The sequence below is a fragment of the Solanum tuberosum genome, unplaced genomic scaffold (assembly GCF_000226075.1).
Source record: "Solanum tuberosum cultivar DM 1-3 516 R44 unplaced genomic scaffold, SolTub_3.0 scf00028, whole genome shotgun sequence".
Lineage (NCBI taxonomy): Eukaryota > Viridiplantae > Streptophyta > Magnoliopsida > Solanales > Solanaceae > Solanum > Solanum tuberosum.
Genome location: NW_006238954.1, coordinates 1879084 through 1895331, shown reverse-complemented (window position 1 = coordinate 1895331; position 16248 = coordinate 1879084). Strand labels below are relative to the sequence as shown.

The following is a 16248-nucleotide window of genomic DNA, read 5'->3' as shown; positions in this document are numbered from 1 at the left end:
AGTGGTTTGGGTTGGGACTTCCATGTTGGAGGTCTCATGTTCAAAGGCAAGGGATTTGCTTTCTGGGTCAAGCTCGTCGCACCAGGCTTACCTAGTGCGGGATACCTCTCCTATGTTGTTTCCAAGCTATTCCATAGGAGTGGAGGTTTTACCCTATGCGCACCCAAAGGGTAGCGGCTGCGGGTTTCCCTTGTCATAAAAAAAAAGAAATTAAAATTGTTTTTAATACATATACGTGTTTTCTTGGGAAAAACTAAAAAAGGGATGAAAACATTAGTTCTCTTATCTCAAATGAATTTAGACGAAAAAACATAGTCAATGAGAGTGCATATAGTCGAATTTAACTTTATTGGAACTAAGGTGTATTTATTGTTGTGTTGCACATAATATTCTTAATTAGTTTATCTTGTAATTTCGATGAAGTAATTGAACACTCCCCCTTAATGAGTAAAATAGATTAAACCTTGGTGTTCATGCACTTTGTTGAATATGATATTCCACAACTACTTAATCACTGGCTATTGTAAATTGATGTTTGGTTTTGTAAAAAATTGTATGACTTACTAAGTTTATCTTGTGATTTGCGACCTTAGTGAAATTAAATAGTTTCTAAGTTGAGAGTTCTGCATCTTTAGGATTGATATATGTTTTTATTTTCTCTATATGTATGCACATTTTCAGGCATGAAGAGGGCATAATCATAAATAGTTAACCTAAAACTGAAAAATTTAACCTACAAAATTTCCAAGCTTAATCAATATAAAATGGTTAAATTTTTAGTGTAATAGGCTAATAGCTACTAAAATTAATCACTACTGAGAAATATCATATAACCCCTTGAATATGAAAAGATAAATTCTAAATGGAAGTACACTAAGTTGTGTCTGAAGAATCTGCTCGCTTTCTGCTTTATGGTGACTCATCAAACTAGCCATTCACTTGTTCATTAAATGACAAAGCCCTCTTCATGGCCGAAAAGAGGAAATGTATAGAGAAAACTAAAATATTTAACAATTTTGAAAATGGAAACACTTAGCTATGTTGCATGAAACTAGTTTAATGTACTAGGACACAAGATAAACTTAGTTGTTAATAGCCCACCAAACACAAGTGGGAATTAAAATAAAAATTCAGAACTATTTGCATTTGATTTCAGGGGAAACTATTGAAAGATGGAATAAATAATAGGTAACGGACCCATAACTTTAGAAATACATTGGTTCAATGCTAAGAGCTTCAGACTTTAACCCATAGATCTTAAATCTTGAATCCAGCATTTCTCATGTTGGCATGCAAGTCAACTGATAAAGTATGACTAGAACGACCACTAGATTGAAATTTCAAACTTCGGTTCCCAGCCAAATGGATCAGTTGAAACATCTCATTAGGTATAAATCACATTTTATCCAAAGTACTCCACCAAAACAAGGAGCTGAAGGGAAAAAAAAGGAAGAAACCAATACCCCCTAGGTAAAGATATTCTTATCTTTTTTTAACCAGTAAGTAGATAGACATATCGACTGAATTCATCAAGATAAAAAGAGGGTGACATTTTCACTTTTTAAGTATAATTGTTAAAGCTTCTTAAGCCTTAGGATATTTGTTGACTTATCCATTTATTGGAATAGAAAAATCAATATAACATGAAAAACATCTTGACTTATTTCGTAGTAATTTCTATATATATTTTTTAAGGAATTTTGTTCCCACAGTTTTTTTTCATGATTCAATTTTCCAAATTTACAAAAAGCTAGTTTAGAAGAGCAGTAAAGTTTTCCATATCATGCATCCCCCAAAAACAATGTTAATGCTCGACAATTTTAAAGCCCACATAACCCCAATTCAAGGAAACAGAAAAGTAAAGCAAGAAAGAAACTAAAAGAATTGTAGAAAGAATCAATACCTAAATCTTGATCTGCCATTAAAAGAAAAATGAGAAGAAAAAACAACAAGACTTTTCAAAGAAGTTTAGGTCTTCGTCATATTTCTTTCTATGCTTACACCCAAAGAGAAGGCCTCATATATAGCTTTGGTGTATATAGGTAAGCTAAGTCAGGTGGCGGAGAAAATGTGACAGAAGCGACAAATCTAGATCACATTTTCTAACCTCCTATTTTGGATGATTCAGTGGAAAATAATCAAAAGGGAAGTCCTTTATATTGAAAAATCATTTAGAATAAAAAAAATCATTTCTAAATAAAAAGAACATTTATTCATGCTTTTTCTAGAGGTTTGACAATGCAATTTTTACTCTACGTAAATGACTTACTTTTCAATTATTTTCCACTAAATCATCTAAAAGAGGAGATCTAGAAAATGTAATCTTGTTTTGTCGCTTGTGTCACATTATTCTCCACCACGTAGTACTGTCCCCTATATATCTCCTATAAATATGAGCAGCCCTCTCTTCGGGTGTAAGCAAAGATAGAAATCAAAAGGAGACATAAACTTCTTTAAATGGTCCAAAAAAAAATTCTTCTCATTTTTCTTTTAATGGAAAATCAAGATTTAGGTATTGATTTTTCTACTATTCTTTTAGTTTCCTACTTTCTTCCACTTCTTTTTTCCTAATTTTGATCTATGTGGACTTCAAAATTGTAGAGTATTAACATTATTTTAGGGGTGCATGACAGGGTAAACTTTACATCTCTTCTAAACTATCTTTTGACAAGTTTGGAAAATTGGAACATGAAAAAGAAACTTTGAGAACCAAATTCGTTAGTAAGAAGAATCAGAAAATTCTATGAAGTCACTCAAGGTGTTTTCCCCCTTTTCTGTTTTTTCTTGTCTAAATGGATCAGTGAACACAAATACTAGGGCTCAAGAAACTTTGATAATTAAACTTAAATTAGTGATTGTCTATCACGACCCGAGCATACAGCCTAGACGTGGACGGCACTCGAGAACCATTTTTGGTCCCCAAGTAAACCCGTATCTTGGATGACTTCAAGCGGAAGACTAACTCAAGCATACAAAGCTTAAAACAGAATAAAATTCATTGAAACTAAAATATAAATCTTTAACTCAAATGAATAACTTCGAATAAAAAGTATCTATTCAACTAGCCATAAAATAAGGAACTTAAGTCTTTAAAACATTTAACAAAATAAATGAACAAACTTCTTTAACTCTACTGTCTATATATAAACCCTGAAAATGACAAAGATGGAAGTCGGGACTAGACCCACGACATCCTAACAACTGATATAACCAAAAGTACAAGTGGAACCCTCCAGAAGCAAAGAATCTCACCATAGCTAACTAGAAAAGCTTGTGGTATAAACGAAGTTCCTGTTGATGACCCTGAATATCTGTATCTGCATCATGAAACGATGTAGGCCAAATGGCTCAGTACGTGGAATGTACGAGCATGTAAGGGGAATTCTAAAGGATAACATACGCTTGAACTTGATAAAAGGAACATACTTACCTCTCCTCAACTCGCTCAACTCAACTCAAAGAAACATAGTTCAACTCAATGATAAGATATTCAATTCAGTGAAATAAGGCTCAATTCAATGACAAGAAATTCAACTCAGTGAAATAAGGCTCAACTCAATGATAATATATTCAACTCACTGAAATAATGTTCAACTCAATAATAAGATACTCGACTCTGGGTACTCAACTCTGGATACTCAACTCAATATAAAGGAACAATACATATGCAATATATGGAAAGCTTTTAAAATAGTAGAAAGCAACTGAGTTTGTATGCAAGGACACCAAATAAACTCTGCTTTTATATGAAATTACAAAGTGAACTATGTGTATATAAGAACACAAAATATATTTGTGGGAGTTTATCTAACCGACAACCATGATTATGAGCTATGTGATGATACAGCGGCTCGCCCACGATGCCATAACTATCTTCTAACTTGCCGGGATATCGAACACCTCAACTAAGTGGATCCACTAGTCTATGCTAAAAATCCTTAAGGACTTATCTAAAAAGTATGACCCTTTCTACCCACGTTGGCTACATGGTTTATGGAGACTTGAGTTATCTGAACTCGTCCCATATCGGTGCTCAATACTACTCCCAAAAATTTACTCAGCTCATATGTTTAAAAACATAACTTTTTCTTTGGGTTGAGATTATTACTCAAAAACTAGCTTAAAAGCTCTCTTGGAAATTGGTGTTTCCTCTCTTATTTAAATGTGAAAACACTTACTCTTTGGGAATATTTATTTCCCATATAATCTTTTGAAGAAACTAAACTCAACTCTCGCTCTTATTCAACTCAATGCTCAAGTCTTTAAAACAAGTTTAAAAAATTTGTAAAGGACTTCTCAAAATAAGGTTCATACCGAATTATGGACGTGAACGACTCAATTCAAGGTTTTTAATAAACATACATAGAACTCAATACTCGGAACTCAAGAACTTCAGTGATAATACTCATTTAAATAATGCTCCACTAAGAGGGTTCATGCGAAATTATGGGCATGAACTACTCTAAGGACTCAAAGATGCTTCTCATCTCAAGACTACTCGACTTATAGGATTCATGAGGAATTATGGACATGAACTACTCTACTCACGGAATTCATAGGTAACATGTAATAGTCCCATGATTAGGAATGTATTCTCGAAAGGGTTGGGAACTTGATACTCGAGACTTAGAACTTGAAGATACTACTCCTCTCAATCATACTCAATTTATGGAGTTCATGTGGAATTTACGAGCATGAATGACTCGACTCAAGGGTCTAAAGAACATATGGATATCATGTATACAACTCTTCTCATTCTCACACTTACTTTCTCAAAAGGTAGTTCAAATCAATAGTTGATCTCAAAGGATTCACAATTGGACTCAAAGACTTTCTTGAACTCTACTGTTAACTCTCTCTTGAATGTGAATTATGAATGCAAGAGTTATGGTTCATGATATGAAGGATCTCGTGATGATAAAGTAGACTCATGAAAACATTCTCCTCATTCTCATACTCATTTGTTCGAGTCTTGAAAACATTTATTTGAATTCGTAGAAGACTCCTCAAAAAGACTAAAAAGGTACTATCTCAAATGTTCGGAAGCACTCTCAAGGCTTAACTCTTAACTCTACCTTTAATTTCAAATATGAATTCAAGGTTATGATTCATGTTCATGAATTATTTCTAGATGTTTAGAAGTCTTTTAGAGTAGTTGGAATCAGTACACTTTAGAAGGACTCATACGGGCTAAACAATGGAAAACGGGTTTGGGCAGACGACCCGGGCGCATTCCTGGCGCTGAGCGCTAGCCCCTAAGTTACTGGAACTCATTTCTAGCGCATTGTTGGCATATCAGTGGTGCCGTGCCAGCTTCCCCCAAGGTAAACCCCGACGAATTTTTCTTCTCATTTTCTTATCCTAAGTCATTTCTAATTGATTTCTTTTCTCAAGTTTTCTTTAGATTCAACTACCCAGCTGAAGTACACACTAATCTACTCAAAACAACACTCAAATCACTAACTTTCATCTCAAGAATTCATCAAAACCCCAACAAAACAAGATTTAGAATGAACTTCAAGAACACTTATCAAGAACTCAATTCATTCAACTTTTGATAATGAAAATACGCTAATAATAACATGATTGGCATGTGGTTGAACGAACCCAACACTATGGAAGCTTACATACCTCTTAGGGATTAAACCCATGGCGAAAATCTGCAACAAAACTCAAGATGCTTGACGAACGCTTTGATCCTTTCCTCTTTTCTCCTCTTTTCTCTTCTTTTCTCTTCTTAAACAGTCAACTAAAATCCTAGGCGTATATTAGGATTATTAAACTGAACCTAATAAGATTAGACCCCTAAAACCTTACTAAAAATGAATTAAATCTGATTGGGTAAGGAAAAGACCAAAATACCCCTTAATATTTTCGGGTAACTTTCCTTAACTGGACAGCCTGAATTCAAAAGGGAATATCTCACTCATCGAAACTCAAAACTTCGCAAACTCGGTGTCGTTGGAAAGATAATTCGAAGACCTTTACTTTTTCATCTCATGGAACACCTAACTCATCTTGTACTAACAGTTATGGTCGTTTGAAGTTGACCCAAAACTGATAACTTAAGCATAACTTACAAAATTCCAAATTTTGCTATTTTCAATCTAGTTCTTTTTGGAACTCAAGGTGCTACATCTAGTGACATAAACACTTAAGAAAATTTTAAATTCCTCGATAAAATCCTACTCACTACGAAGGATGGTTCGAGGCTTAGTTCAAAATTTTCTAGGGTGTTACATTGTCACCTTCGTTTTATATTAATGAAATCAATAGATCTATCTATCTTCTTGGAAAAGTGGGAAAATTAGAGAAAACAAAAATTCGTATTACTGAGTCCACTGATATGAAATTGAGGTATACTTAATTGATTGAGTAACTAGTATTAAAAATAGATCCATGGATGAGCTTTTCTAGGAACATCTGACTTCTTTTATGATTATGCTACAACACTCTTTGTCACTTCCTAGTAACCATAGGATTGCAGTCCGAACAATCAATTGTTTAAATAATTCAACAAGCACCAAAAATAACTTTTACCAACCTACGAGCTTCAAATATTCTAATCCTCTTAAAAGGGAATGGTATGAATGCTAGAACTTTTATTTTCTTGGAGAAAAAAGAGGATTGATCGATTAGTATATTTTTAGAATGGTTTGGATTTTAATTTGGTATGATTGATACGCTCAAATTACACTTCTTTTCAGAAGCATAAGAGATCATTATCACGTAAAGAACCCAACTTGTAGGTTGGGGTCGATCCCACAAGGAATATGGTTTAGGCTTAAGTTCAATAACGATTATATTCGTTTAGCCGATGTATTTCCGAGACAAATAAGTAGAAAGGGGGGGGGGTGGTTTGTGTAACAAATTTTGGAAATTATGAGAGTATTTAGTAAACAAGGTTAAAACTTTTGTTGTTATCACGTTGAGAAGGAAACTAAGGCGTATGTGTTCCCCATAAGCTCATAACTCCGTAATCCTAGTAATAGCAATCCCTTCCAGGTGTATTACATGCAAAGCGATAACCTATGTATCTCTAAATCCTTGATCCGACATCTAGAGAATTTCATCGCGCACCTTGGTCTGGCTAGCTTTGTGTGTATAATTTATTAACCCTTACTATTACCTCATATTAGACGTCACATCGATGTATGACTTAGTTTTCTCCCTCGCACCAATCGATATTAATTCTGATTAGATAGTATCACACTAAATCTATGTTGATAATTCTTTTCTTATTAACTACCTCCTTGGTCTGGCAAGTAGCAACAAGGCAAGTTCTAACGTTGTGCACCGTTTAAAAGACTTCTAGAAGAAAGAATTATCGATGCATGCAAAAACACTATTCGGGAATTACTTAGTTACTATTCATACTTCATTAATCGCTCATGGTTCCCACAACCCTAGTTGTGGATTTAGTTACCCATATTAGTAAGAACTCAATTAATATTTTTAGAAGAAGAAATCATGAACTTACGTAATCAAAATGATAAACCCAAAATTTCAAGTTGAATTTCCAAACCAAACTTAGGAAATTAAGAATTGCTAAAGTTGCAAGTTAATCTCCAAAGCCAAAAACTAGAACTATAATAATAAAGTCTAATATGCAAAAACGAGGTTTACATGCCCTATATATAGAAAAATAAGTCCTAACTAAAAAGGAAACGAAATGAGGAAATAATGTTTCAGGACGCGGTTTCAATCGACGAAACTGACCTACGGACCGTGATTTAATCTACGGTCTGTAGGTCCCTTCCGTTACTCAGGACTTGGGCAAATTTCTAACTTCAAAATCTTCAAATCTTTGAACTTAGAGCACCAGTACGGACCGTGGATTGATCTACGGTCCGTGGATACTCCTCCGTAGCTCTATCCTTCGAATCTTCAAAATCAGGTACTTGAAACCCTCTCTGAATCATTTGACGGATCAGCAGTACGGTCCGTAGATCAATCTACGGTCCGTCGATTGCAACCATGGTTCCACACTTGGTCTAAAATTACTTGATTTTCTTTCAAGACTTGCCTGCCCATCTACGATACCCATATACGTAGTGTGAATGGACATACGGTCCGTAGATCACCTACGTAGATGCCATTTTATGCACATCATTCAACTGCGTCTCTCAGTTTCCACGTTTGAACATATTTCCTGTGTACATGAGAAAAATACATAAAACCCAATACAAAATGGCCCTAGACACACACAACTCATAAATGAAATGTATTAAAAATATCGTAAACTCACAGTATATCAACACCCTCAACTTAAATTCGTTGTTTGTCCTCAAGCGACGCACTAAGACTCTAAACGACACTTGTATAATAGCAAGCATTTCAAGCACAAGCAATCACATGGCTCTCTACCCCGACTCTCTTCTCGAGTGCAAATCTTTTTTCTCAGACTCAACAAGCTAACCTATGCGGATCCAAACATGACAAAGACCGACCAACCAACACACAACATACACTGTTTTACTATTACCACGGTACCAACATTCCGACAATATAACTGGTGCCCTTACGTCAAACGAAATCCCTTTTTCACACAATGAATTTGATTTTAAGTACCAGGATTCATTCAACACTCACACTCAGAAGTAACTTCAAGTACAGTTTAGTGCTTTAATACCATTGGCTTGCCCTTATTTTCACTGCTTAGACTCTCCAAACTAGGTTCTAGGATCACTATAGGACTTTCTTGGCTTGTAACGTAGGCTCAGGGTTAGGTGTGGTACATTTGGGTACTTTATAGTGACTTCTGCCCTACTTGACATTACATTAGGCTTTCTACCTCTTTTTGCCCTATTCTTGACATCCTACCATTTTACCTTTTTTCCCCTAATTCTCTTCAACCATGGATGTGACTTTAGACTTTGTAGCTCTATATTATTTTATTTTATTCATCTTTTTCTTGCGTTTTATTCTTTTCTTTAGCTTTCAACAAGTCACATCCTTTCCTCTCTTTTCTTTTTCTCTTTTCAACATCAAACTCTCTTTATACCCATTTTTATTTCAGTTTTCTCTTTCCTAGCCACCCTCAACTTATGGATATTCCAATGGTTGAGGTGCATAATACCCGATGCCATATCAGGGCCAAGATTGAGGTTACTCTTTTACATTAACCACCCTCAACTTAGTCTTTTGGCCTAAGTCGAGGTGCACATGTCTAAGGAAGAACCGTGGCCAACATAGTAGATTATGGGAAGGTGAGTTAGGGGTTTAGAAAGAAATGGTCTAATTTAGGTTCAAAGCATTTGGATTAAATGGAGAATTTATTTCATTTGGTTGGATTCTTCTTTTAGGCAATTTGTGGACTTATCAGAACAAGGACCTATGATCACTTCCTAGTCTCTAGAGTAGATTGTCTTAACAGGATTAACCGGGAAAGTTCTAGATTGGCACAAAAACGGTTTGAACAATCAACTATTCTCACACACTTTTGGCACATAGTTTCATTATCAGATTATTAGATTACCTAGTTCAAGTTTTAGCTTAAGTCATGCCATCAAGTTGTTTCATTATCATGTCATACTCAGAGCCAACACATTCAACTTATTCTAGATTACAAATTTTAGCACATATCACAAAAGTTCTTTTATTGGACTGCTATCATTTCTTTCAAAAAGTTTCATATATTTGCCATCATGCTTCATTCTTTCTCATGCTTCTACACATACAATCCTAACACATGCCGGTTCAACAGAAATTAAGCAGTCTCTTGTGGGGAAAGAACACAAGCGAGAAAACCCCAAGAGAGGATTATGAGTTGGGTTACTCAGACTTCACCCTATCACCCACAATCCATTTATCCCACCCCAAACGAAAAATAGATGCAATTGTCCCCAATGCACACAAAAAACAGTAAAAAGTAATTGATTTGGGTGAAGCAAACCTGTGGCGCATAGTGCCGACGAACCATCAACAAGCGGGTGGGTCCGGTTTCCCGGAGCCCACTACAGCAACATTGGGGCCACCATCAGTAGTGCCCACGTCAGCAATCACAGCACCATCAGTAGTGCTATCAATCATTCTAACCGCAGGGACTTGTCCTTGCACTTTAAAAATTCAGGAACTTTACCTGGGTTGGACGAACACCATTCATGGTCCATGGAATAAACCACGGACCGTCGATAGGGTCCGTAGACCTCTGCACCAGACTTTTTTTTTATGTAGATTTTGCTTTTCATCCCTGCACATGTAGCATCCATTAGGCCTTTATTTTTACATTTTCTGGACACTTTTTTGACACGGACTCTATCCTATATCTAGCCATCACTAACAAAAAAAAAGGAATATAGAAAAGCAACCAAACAAAGAAAACTACTAAACTAAAAAGAAAAACCTATAGTTGGCTAGATTGTATATCTTGGGTTGCCTCCCAAGCAACGCTTGATTTAACGTCGCAACACGATGCAGGCCTCTTGATTATCATCAAGATAGTAGGCCTCAACAACTTCTTGCACACTTTATGCGTTTCCCAAATAAATCTTGATCCTTTGCTCGTTAACAATGAACCTTGTTTCTTCAGTATTCTCAAGCTCAACCGCTCCATGGGGGAGCACTTTTGTGAGCAAAAATTACCTGGTCCATTTGGACTTGACTTTCCCGGAAACAAGTGCAACCTAGAGGTGAATAGAAGCACAAGATCACCCACTACAAATTCTCGCTTTTGAATTGTTTGATCATGATACCTCTTCATCTTCTCTTTGTACAAGGCTGAACTTTCATAAGCTTTTAGGCAAACCTTATCAAGCATATTCAAGTCATTCATTCTTTGATTAAATGTGGCGCCCCAATCCATATTTTGCTTCTTTATCGCCCACATAGCCTTATGCTCTAGTTCTACCGGTAAATGGCAAGACTTCCCATATACAAGTTGGTAAGGAGACATACCTATGAGAGTCTTGTAGGCAGTGTGATAGGCCCATAGAGCATCATCAAGCCTTCTTGACCAATCAATTCTATTAGCATTCACACTCTTCGCCAAAATCTATTTGATCTCTCTGTTGGACACTTCAACTTGCCCACTAGTCTGCGGATGGTAAGGAGTGACTACATTGTGGAGGACAGCATATTTCTCAAGTAGCACCTTGAACAACTTATTACAAAAATGGGAACCTCCATCACTGATAATCGCCCTCGGTTTACCAAATCTGGATAAGATATTCTTTTTCAAGAATGCGGTGACACTTTTACCTTCATTATTGGGGAGTGCAACTGCTTCAACCCACTTCGATACATAATCAACCGCAACAAGAATATACTTCATCCCATGTGAACTCATAAATGGACCCATAAAATCAATGCCCCATACATCAAACAACTCTATCACCAATATAGGATTCATAGGAAGCTCTTGCCTATTTGAAATCCCTCCTTCTCTTTTGCAACGATCCCAAGACTTGGCAAAATCGTGAGCATCTTGGTGGATGGTAGGCCAGTAATGCCCACACTGCAAAATCTTATGCATAGTCTGAATACCACTATGATGCCCACCAACAGGCGATGAATGACACGCCTTAAGTACACTCAACATCTCCACCTTAGGCACACAGCGACGAATAATAGCATCAGCACAACTACGATACAAGCAAGACTCATCCCAAAAGAATTTCTTCACATCATGCATAAACTTTTTCCTTTGGTGAAAAGACAAATCTGGGGGAACCAAATCACTTGCCAAATAATTAGCAAAGTCTGCGAACCAAGGAATCAGATCATGAGAAGTAGCCAATACCTGTTCATCTGGAAAAGCATCATTAATTTCAGCCCTATCACTAAGCTTTAGCATAGCCTCTTCCTCTAATCTGGACAAGTGATTGGCAACTTGATTTTCGATCCCCTTTCTATCTTTTACCACGAAATCAAACTCTTCTAGCAATAATACCCATCTAATCAACCTCGGTTTTGCATCCTTCTTCGCTATCAAATACCTCAATGCAGAATGGTCAGTATACACTATGACCTTAGTACCAAGCAAGTAGGATCAAAATTTGTTGAATGTGAAAACCACCGCAAGTTCTTGTTCAGTCATAGTATAATTCTTCAGGGCCACATTTAGAGCTTTGCTAGCATAGTAAATAGGATGAAGAATTTTCTCTCTTTACTGTCCTAATACTACACCCAGCGCCACTCCACTCGTATCACACATTACCTCAAACGGTTGTCACCAATCCAGTGAAATAATGATAGGTGCAGTAACCTACTTCTCCTTCAACTCTCCAAATACTCTCAGACAAGCATCATCAAAATCAAACTTATACTCCTTTCCGAGCAGTTTGCACAATGGATGTGCAATTTTATAGAAGTCCTTGATGGACCTCCTATAGAAACATGCATGACCAAGAAAACTTCTAACACCTTTACAAAGATAAGTGGTGGAAGCTTTTCTATTACCTCTACTTTTGCTCTATCAACTTCAATGCCCTTGTTAGAAATCCGATGACTTAGCACTATACCTTCTTTCATCATAAAATGGCACTTTTCCTAATTCAGCACTAGATTGCAGTCTTCACACCTCTTAAGCACGTTGGCCAAATGATCCAGACAACGATGAAAAGAGTCACCCACCACCGAGAAATCATCCATGAACACTTCAATAGTGTCCTCCACCTTATCACAGAATATTGACATCATACAACGCTGCAAGGTTGCTGGAGCATTGCACAACCCAAATGGCATTCGTTTGAAGGTGAATGTCTCATAAGGGCAACTGAAGGTGGTCTTCTCTTGGTCTTCCGGAGTTATAGAAACCTTATTGTAGCCCGAATAACCGTCAAGAAAACAATACCAACCTTTACCCGCCAGTCTATCCAGCATCTGATCCATGAATGGCATAGGGAAATGGTCATTTTCTATCGAAGCATTTAACTTCTGGTAGTCCATGCAGACTCTCCATCCAGTCACGGGCCGCATTGGAACAAGCTCATTTTTATCATTAGGAACCACATAATCCCACCTTTCTTGGGCACACACTGAATCGGACACACCTAACTACTATCGGCAATGGGATAAATAACTCTGGCATCCAACCACTTGATGATCTCCATGTTAACTACCTCTTGCACAGGCGGAGTTAATCTACTTTGGTGCTCAATACTAGGCTTGTGATATGACATGATTTGGAATTTATGAGAACATATACCAGGAGGGATCCCGATAATCTCCGTAATAGTCCACCTAATAGCTCGCTTGAATCTCTTTAACACAGAAACCAAACACTCTACTTGTCGCCCATTCAAATCTCCCACAATGATGACTGGTAAAGTATCATCTCTTCCCAAGAATACGTACCTCAAATGTGATGGTAGAGCCTTAAACTCCAATTTTGGTGCCTCCTCAACAGATGGTCTTGCGGGTGGGGACTCACGATTTTTCATGTCTAACTCCAGCTTCTTTGGTTTCGAACGATATTCGCACCTATCAAGTGTGGCGACCAACTTATCATAATCTTCAATACCATCACTCTCGAAGTTCATCATAACCGGTGGTAGTGCCTCAACACCCAATCTCTTTTCAATCTGCACCTCAGACACACTCTCAACTCTATAGGTTATCGTCGATACCGATTTGAGCTCCCTACTTTGCTTCATAGACCTACAAATATTGAAAGTCGCCTCTTCATTGTTCAGTCTGAATTTCATCTGCCCCTTTTCCCATATCAACCAAAGCGTGCCCCGTAGTTAAAAATGGTCTCCCAAGAATGATGGGAACCTCAAAATAAACCTCGCAGTCAAGAATCATAAAATCTTCCAGAAAGATGAATGACTCCACTTTCACTAGTACATCATGGAGCACACCTATAGGCCTCTTCACAGTTCTGTCGGCCATGAGAAATCACATCACAGTCCATTTTAGATCTCTCAAACCTAACTTTTTGTAAATCGACAATGGCATCAGATTAATGCTAGCCTTAAGAGCACACAATGCCTTAGCAAAATGCAATAACCCGATGGTACATGGAATAGTAAAGGCACCAGGATCTTCCTTCTTCTGCACAAGGGACCTAGTAGCAATGGCGCTACAATTTTGCAATCTATCATCATCCTCGAAGCTTACGACCCTTTTCTTGGTCACCATATCCTTTATAAATTTTTCATACCCAGGCATTTGCTCCAAAGCCTCGATCAACGGAACATTGATGGAAAGCTGCTTCAAAATGCTTATAAACCTGTCGTATTTGCTTTCTTCATTCTTTTTCACTAACCTTTGTCGGAAAGGAGGTGGGGGTCTGGTATGGGGACAACTTTCTGAGTTATCTCCTCTTCCTTCTCTGTCGCATTCTCGGACTCTCCAGTCACCTCAACCACATCATCATCTTTACTAGAATTAGTTTCTACCCCAGACGACATAGGTGGATCAATGGTCTGCTTACCTCCTCGAGTCGTGACTACCATGCAATGTCCATCATTCTTTGGATTTTGGATAGTATTACTAGGAAGAGTGTCAGCTTGATGTGGGTTTACTGTAGTCGACAACTGATTCATATGTAGCTCATGATGCTTGATCGACACTGCGTGGGCGTCAACTTTTTGACAAATACTAGGCAAGTCATTTTGAATCTCCTACACATTCTCATCAGTCGCGTCAAACCTTCTCATCATTTTCTGCGTCATATCCTTAATAAGTGACATATTACCTCCAGCTTCCCTAGGACCAGAATCCCAATTTCGATGAGGAACATAAGGTCCAGCCTGATCGTTTCTGTTGCCATAGTTGTTTCGGTTGTAATTGTTATCGCGATTGTAATTCCCAGCCCGGACATATTGACCCTCGTGGTTGTAATTGCCATCGTTCCGACCTTGGCACCAATTATCTGTGTTGGAACCTTGGGCGTTTGGTCAGAAACCCCTCATCTGCTCATTCACCGCATAAGCATCCTCTTCAAAATAATACTTCTCTACCGGTGGTGGAGTTCTAGTCAAATAGTTCACCGCATTTACCTTTTCCGCTCCTCCAGTCACATGCTTTAACACAAACCCTAGTTCAGTTCTCATTTGTGTCATCTCTTCGTGAATCTCATCTGTGGGCTGGTTGTTTGTAGCATGAACGACAAATGTACTCCTCCCAGTGTCTGCCTTTCTAGTGCTCCAAGCTTTATTATTTTGATATATCTTCTCCATTTTCTCTGTAATTTGTGCAAAAGTGCATTCACCGTATGAACTTCCCGCAATAGTATCGAGCACTGCCTTACAATTTTCATCCTGTCCTCGGTAGAAGTACTTCTTCAGTGACTCATCATCAATACGGTGATTCGGGACACCCCATCATGAAGGCAGTGAACCTATCCCAAGAACTATTGGCAGCCTCTCCAGGTAATGCTACAAAGTTATTGAGTTTATCCTTCTTGTTCAACTTCTTGGACACTGGAAAGAATCTTGCTAAAAATGCCTTTGTCAATTGCTCCCATGTATAGATTGAATTGTAAGGGAGTTCATTGAACCACACAGCAGCATCTCCGGTCAAAGATAGGGGAACACACGTAACCCAATGACATTCATATCCCAATCTGGTTGACATATACCAATTTTGCACACTTGATTAAGTTTGGCTATGTGAGCATGTGGATCATCCGCTGGCAACCCCGAAAACAAGCCCCTCGCTGTAAGCATCCGCATCAAGCTACTGGTCACCACAAATGTATGCCCCTAAGTTAGAGGCAGTTTTGGTCACCACAATATTAAGGTTGACCTAGAAATTATCATGCAGGCGTGGTCCTTGTGGTTCCTGTGACCTCAGTTCATCTCCTAATCTATTCTCAACTGGAGCCTGATTATTCGCATAAATTACCCTTGGAGGTTGCAATCCAATACCTTCACCTAACTCACTCCCGATAAGGTTACCCAAAACTCCTTGATTATTCATTCTCCGCCAAGTTCAATTCAGTTCGGGATCGTAGGGAGTAAGTGGTTCGCCTTGGCTCTGTGTACTTGGCATACACTAGAGTAAGACCCTAAAAGAGACAAAAACAAAAGAAAAAGTAAAATTAGGAAATATTTGACTAAATTTCAATAACGTAGTTAAACTTAATCTATAAAACAAATTCCTCGGCAGCGGCGCCAAAATTTGATACGCTCAAATTACACCTCTTTTCAGAAGCATAAGCGATCGTTATCACGTAAAGAACCCAACTTGTAGGTTGGGGTCGATCCCACGAGGAATATGGTTTAGACTTAAGTTCAATAACGATTATATTCATTTAGCCAATGTATTTCCGATACAAAAAAGTAAAAATGGGGGGGGGGG

The 16248-nt window shown here is 37.7% G+C and overlaps 1 pseudogene; it reads right to left on the bottom strand.

Annotated features, from left to right (window-relative positions):
• LOC107059617 (uncharacterized) overlaps positions 1 to 11914 on the bottom strand; it is a 451195-nt pseudogene extending 439281 nt beyond the window's left edge.
• Between the last annotated feature and the right edge of the window lie 4334 nt (positions 11915 to 16248).